Below are 7,335 nucleotides of genomic sequence, written 5' to 3'. Positions count from 1 at the left end.
TAGTGGTTATTGACCCAGTCTGTACACTCTCTTATGGATTCTGCTTATGTTCTGTTTTTACATTTCTAGTGGTTATTGACCCAGTCTGTACACTCTTATGGATTCTGCTTCCGTTCTGTTTTTACATTTCTAGTGGTTATTGACCCAGTCTGTACACTCTTATAGATTCTGCTTCCGTTATGTTTTTACATTTCTAGTGGTTATTGACCCAGTCTGTACACTCTTATAGATTCTGCTTCCGTTCTGTTTTTACATTTCTAGTGGTTATTGACCCAGTCTGTTCACTCTTATGGATTCTGCTTCCGTTCTGTTTTTACATTTCTAGTGGTTATTGACCCAGTCTGTACACTCTTATAGATTCTGCTTATGTTCTGTTTTTACATTTCTAGTGGTTATTGACCCAGTCTGTACACTCTTATAGATTCTGCTTCCGTTCTGTTTTTACATTTCTAGTGGTTATTGACCCAGTCTGTACACTCTTATGGATTCTGCTTCCGTTCTGTTTTTACATTTCTAGTGGTTATTGACCCAGTCTGTACACTCTTATAGATTCTGCTTCCGTTCTGTTTTTACATTTCTAGTGGTTATTGACCCAGTCTGTACACTCTCTTATGGATTCTGCTTATGTTCTGTTTTTACATTTCTAGTGGTTATTGACCCAGTCTGTACACTCTTATGGATTCTGCTTCCGTTCTGTTTTTACATTTCTAGTGGTTATTGACCCAGTCTGTACACTCTTATAGATTCTGCTTCCGTTCTGTTTTTACATTTCTAGTGGTTATTGACCCAGTCTGTACACTCTTATAGATTCTGCTTCCGTTCTGTTTTTACATTTCTAGTGGTTATTGACCCAGTCTGTACACTCTTATAGATTCTGCTTCCGTTCTGTTTTTACATTTCTAGTGGTTATTGACCCAGTCTGTACACTCTTATGGATTCTGCTTCCGTTCTGTTTTTACATTTCTAGTGGTTATTGACCCAGTCTGTACACTCTTATAGATTCTGCTTCCGTTCTGTTTTTACATTTCTAGTGGTTATTGACCCAGTCTGTACACTCTTATGGATTCTGCTTATGTTCTGTTTTTACATTTCTAGTGGTTATTGACCCAGTCTGTACACTCTTATATATTCTGCTTCTGTTCTGTTTTTACATTTCTAGTGGTTATTGACCCAGTCTGTACACTCTCTTATAGATTCTGCTTCCGTTCTGTTTTTACATTTCTAGTGGTTATTGACCCAGTCTGTACACTCTTATAGATTCTGCTTCCGTTCTGTTTTTACATTTCTAGTGGTTATTGACCCAGTCTGTACACTCTTATAGATTCTGCTTCCGTTCTGTTTTTACATTTCTAGTGGTTATTGACCCAGTCTGTACACTCTTATAGATTCTGCTTCCGTTCTGTTTTTACATTTCTAGTGGTTATTGACCCAGTCTGTACACTCTTATGGATTCTGCTTCCGTTCTGTTTTTACATTTCTAGTGGTTATTGACCCAGTCTGTACACTCTTATAGATTCTGCTTCCGTTCTGTTTTTACATTTCTAGTGGTTATTGACCCAGTCTGTACACTCTTATGGATTCTGCTTATGTTCTGTTTTTACATTTCTAGTGGTTATTGACCCAGTCTGTACACTCTTATATATTCTGCTTCTGTTCTGTTTTAAAATTTCTAGTGGTTATTGACCCAGTCTGTACACTCTCTTATAGATTCTGCTTCCGTTCTGTTTTTACATTTCTAGTGGTTATTGACCCAGTCTGTACACTCTTATGGATTCTGCTTCCGTTCTGTTTTTACATTTCTAGTGGTTATTGACCCAGTCTGTACACTCTTATAGATTCTGCTTCCGTTCTGTTTTTAAATTTCTAGTGGTTATTGACCCAGTCTGTACACTCTTATAGATTCTGCTTCCGTTCTGTTTTTACATTTCTAGTGGTTATTGACCCAGTCTGTACACTCTTATGGATTCTGCTTCCGTTCTGTTTTTACATTTCTAGTGGTTATTGACCCAGTCTGTACACTCTTATAGATTCTGCTTCCGTTCTGTTTTTACATTTCTAGTGGTTATTGACCCAGTCTGTACACTCTTATAGATTCTGCTTCCGTTCTGTTTTTACATTTCTAGTGGTTATTGACCCAGTCTGTACACTCTTATGGATTCTGCTTCCGTTCTGTTTTTACATTTCTAGTGGTTATTGACCCAGTCTGTACACTCTTATAGATTCTGCTTCTGTTCTGTTTTTACATTTCTAGTGGTTATTGACCCAGTCTGTACACTCTCTTATGGATTCTGCTTCCGTTCTGTTTTTACATTTCTTGTGGTTATTGACCCAGTCTGTACACTCTTATAGATTCTGCTTATGTTCTGTTTTTACATTTCTAGTGGTTATTGACCCAGTCTGTACACTCTTATGGATTCTGCTTCCGTTCTGTTTTTACATTTCTAGTGGTTATTGACCCAGTCTGTACACTCTCTTATAGATTCTGCTTATGTTCTGTTTTTACATTTCTAGTGGTTATTGACCCAGTCTGTACACTCTTATAGATTCTGCTTCTGTTCTGTTTTTACATTTCTAGTGGTTATTGACCCAGTCTGTACACTCTTATAGATTCTGCTTCCGTTCTGTTTTTACATTTCTAGTGGTTATTGACCCAGTCTGTACACTCTTATAGATTCTGCTTCCGTTCTGTTTTTACATTTCTAGTGGTTATTGACCCAGTCTGTACACTCTCTTATGGATTCTGCTTATGTTCTGTTTTTACATTTCTAGTGGTTATTGACCCAGTCTGTACACTCTTATGGATTCTGCTTCCGTTCTGTTTTTACATTTCTAGTGGTTATTGACCCAGTCTGTACACTCTTATGGATTCTGCTTCCGTTATGTTTTTACATTTCTAGTGGTTATTGACCCAGTCTGTACACTCTTATAGATTCTGCTTCCGTTCTGTTTTTACATTTCTAGTGGTTATTGACCCAGTCTGTACACTCTTATAGATTCTGCTTCCGTTCTGTTTTTACATTTCTAGTGGTTATTGACCCAGTCTGTACACTCTTATGGATTCTGCTTCCGTTCTGTTTTTACATTTCTAGTGGTTATTGACCCAGTCTGTACACTCATATAGATTCTGCTTCCGTTCTGTTTTTACATTTCTAGTGGTTATTGACCCAGTCTGTACACTCTTATGGATTCTGCTTCCGTTCTGTTTTTACATTTCTAGTGGTTATTGACCCAGTCTGTACACTCTTATAGATTCTGCTTCCGTTCTGTTTTTACATTTCTAGTGGTTATTGACCCAGTCTGTACACTCTTATGGATTCTGCTTCCGTTCATTTTTTACATTTCTAGTGGTTATTGACCCAGTCTGTACACTCTTATAGATTCTGCTTCCGTTCTGTTTTTACATTTCTAGTGGTTATTGACCCAGTCTGTACACTCTCTTATAGATTCTGCTTCCGTTCTGTTTTTACATTTCTAGTGGTTATTGACCCAGTCTGTACACTCTTATAGATTCTGCTTCCGTTCTGTTTTTACATTTCTAGTGGTTATTGACCCAGTCTGTACACTCTCTTATAGATTCTGCTTCCGTTCTGTTTTTACATTTCTAGTGGTTATTGACCCAGTCTGTACACTCTTATAGATTCTGCTTCCGTTCTGTTTTTACATTTCTAGTGGTTATTGACCCAGTCTGTACACTCTTATAGATTCTGCTTCCGTTCTGTTTTTACATTTCTAGTGGTTATTGACCCAGTCTGTACACTCTCTTATGGATTCTGCTTCCGTTCTGTTTTTACATTTCTAGTGGTTATTGACCCAGTCTGTACACTCTTATAGATTCTGCTTCCGTTCTGTTTTTACATTTCTAGTGGTTATTGACCCAGTCTGTACACTCTCTTATAGATTCTGCTTCCATTCTGTTTTTACATTTCTAGTGGTTATTGACCCAGTCTGTACACTCTTATAGATTCTGCTTCCGTTCTGTTTTTACATTTCTAGTGGTTATTGACCCAGTCTGTACACTCTCTTATAGATTCTGCTTCCGTTCTGTTTTTACATTTCTAGTGGTTATTGACCCAGTCTGTACACTCTTATGGATTCTGCTTCCGTTCTGTTTTTACATTTCTAGTGGTTATTGACCCAGTCTGTACACTCTTATGGATTCTGCTTCCGTTCTGTTTTTACATTTCTTGTGGTTATTGACCCAGTCTGTACACTCTTATAGATTCTGCTTATGTTCTGTTTTTACATTTCTAGTGGTTATTGACCCAGTCTGTACACTCTTATGGATTCTGCTTCCGTTCTGTTTTTACATTTCTAGTGGTTATTGACCCAGTCTGTACACTCTCTTATAGATTCTGCTTATGTTCTGTTTTTACATTTCTAGTGGTTATTGACCCAGTCTGTACACTCTTATAGATTCTGCTTCTGTTCTGTTTTTACATTTCTAGTGGTTATTGACCCAGTCTGTACACTCTTATAGATTCTGCTTCCGTTCTGTTTTTACATTTCTAGTGGTTATTGACCCAGTCTGTACACTCTTATAGATTCTGCTTCCGTTCTGTTTTTACATTTCTAGTGGTTATTGACCCAGTCTGTACACTCTTATAGATTCTGCTTCCGTTCTGTTTTTACATTTCTAGTGGTTATTGACCCAGTCTGTACACTCTCTTATGGATTCTGCTTATGTTCTGTTTTTACATTTCTAGTGGTTATTGACCCAGTCTGTACACTCTTATGGATTCTGCTTCCGTTCTGTTTTTACATTTCTAGTGGTTATTGACCCAGTCTGTACACTCTTATGGATTCTGCTTCCGTTATGTTTTTACATTTCTAGTGGTTATTGACCCAGTCTGTACACTCTTATAGATTCTGCTTCCGTTCTGTTTTTACATTTCTAGTGGTTATTGACCCAGTCTGTACACTCTTATAGATTCTGCTTCCGTTCTGTTTTTACATTTCTAGTGGTTATTGACCCAGTCTGTACACTCTTATGGATTCTGCTTCCGTTCTGTTTTTACATTTCTAGTGGTTATTGACCCAGTCTGTACACTCATATAGATTCTGCTTCCGTTCTGTTTTTACATTTCTAGTGGTTATTGACCCAGTCTGTACACTCTTATGGATTCTGCTTCCGTTCTGTTTTTACATTTCTAGTGGTTATTGACCCAGTCTGTACACTCTTATAGATTCTGCTTCCGTTCTGTTTTTACATTTCTAGTGGTTATTGACCCAGTCTGTACACTCTTATGGATTCTGCTTCCGTTCTGTTTTTACATTTCTAGTGGTTATTGACCCAGTCTGTACACTCTTATAGATTCTGCTTCCGTTCTGTTTTTACATTTCTAGTGGTTATTGACCCAGTCTGTACACTCTCTTATAGATTCTGCTTCCGTTCTGTTTTTACATTTCTAGTGGTTATTGACCCAGTCTGTACACTCTTATAGATTCTGCTTCCGTTCTGTTTTTACATTTCTAGTGGTTATTGACCCAGTCTGTACACTCTCTTATAGATTCTGCTTCCGTTCTGTTTTTACATTTCTAGTGGTTATTGACCCAGTCTGTACACTCTTATAGATTCTGCTTCCGTTCTGTTTTTTCATTTCTAGTGGTTATTGACCCAGTCTGTACACTCTTATAGATTCTGCTTCCGTTCTGTTTTTACATTTCTAGTGGTTATTGACCCAGTCTGTACACTCTCTTATGGATTCTGCTTCCGTTCTGTTTTTACATTTCTAGTGGTTATTGACCCAGTCTGTACACTCTTATAGATTCTGCTTCCGTTCTGTTTTTACATTTCTAGTGGTTATTGACCCAGTCTGTACACTCTCTTATAGATTCTGCTTCCATTCTGTTTTTACATTTCTAGTGGTTATTGACCCAGTCTGTACACTCTTATAGATTCTGCTTCCGTTCTGTTTTTACATTTCTAGTGGTTATTGACCCAGTCTGTACACTCTCTTATAGATTCTGCTTCCGTTCTGTTTTTACATTTCTAGTGGTTATTGACCCAGTCTGTACACTCTTATGGATTCTGCTTCCGTTCTGTTTTTACATTTCTAGTGGTTATTGACCCAGTCTGTACACTCTTATGGATTCTGCTTCCGTTCTGTTTTTACATTTCTAGTGGTTATTGACCCAGTCTGTACACTCTTATGGATTCTGCTTCCGTTCTGTTTTTACATTTCTAGTGGTTATTGACCCAGTCTGTACACTCTTATAGATTCTGCTTCCGTTCTGTTTTTACATTTCTAGTGGTTATTGACCCAGTCTGTACACTCTTATGGATTCTGCTTCCGTTCTGTTTTTACATTTCTAGTGGTTATTGACCCAGTCTGTACACTCTTATAGATTCTGCTTCCGTTCTGTTTTTACATTTCTAGTGGTTATTGACCCAGTCTGTACACTCTCTTATAGATTCTGCTTCCGTTCTGTTTTTACATTTCTAGTGGTTATTGACCCAGTCTGTACACTCTTATAGATTCTGCTTCCGTTCTGTTTTTACATTTCTAGTGGTTATTGACCCAGTCTGTACACTCTCTTATAGATTCTGCTTCCGTTCTGTTTTTACATTTCTAGTGGTTATTGACCCAGTCTGTACACTCTTATAGATTCTGCTTCCGTTCTGTTTTTTCATTTCTAGTGGTTATTGACCCAGTCTGTACACTCTTATAGATTCTGCTTCCGTTCTGTTTTTACATTTCTAGTGGTTATTGACCCAGTCTGTACACTCTCTTATGGATTCTGCTTCCGTTCTGTTTTTACATTTCTAGTGGTTATTGACCCAGTCTGTACACTCTTATAGATTCTGCTTCCGTTCTGTTTTTACATTTCTAGTGGTTATTGACCCAGTCTGTACACTCTCTTATAGATTCTGCTTCCATTCTGTTTTTACATTTCTAGTGGTTATTGACCCAGTCTGTACACTCTTATAGATTCTGCTTCCGTTCTGTTTTTACATTTCTAGTGGTTATTGACCCAGTCTGTACACTCTCTTATAGATTCTGCTTCCGTTCTGTTTTTACATTTCTAGTGGTTATTGACCCAGTCTGTACACTCTTATGGATTCTGCTTCCGTTCTGTTTTTACATTTCTAGTGGTTATTGACCCAGTCTGTACACTCTTATGGATTCTGCTTCCGTTCTGTTTTTACATTTCTAGTGGTTATTGACCCAGTCTGTACACTCTTATAGATTCTGCTTCCGTTCTGTTTTTACATTTCTAGTGGTTATTGACCCAGTCTGTACACTCTTATGGATTCTGCTTATGTTCTGTTTTTACATTTCTAGTGGTTATTGACCCAGTCTGTACACTCTTATGGATTCTGCTTCCGTTCTGTTT

Source organism: Oncorhynchus mykiss, chromosome 5 (genome assembly GCF_057628025.1).
Source record: "Oncorhynchus mykiss isolate SJ-2025 chromosome 5, ASM5762802v1, whole genome shotgun sequence".
Classification (NCBI taxonomy): domain Eukaryota; kingdom Metazoa; phylum Chordata; class Actinopteri; order Salmoniformes; family Salmonidae; genus Oncorhynchus; species Oncorhynchus mykiss.
Note: the sequence above shows the minus strand (reverse complement) of the source record.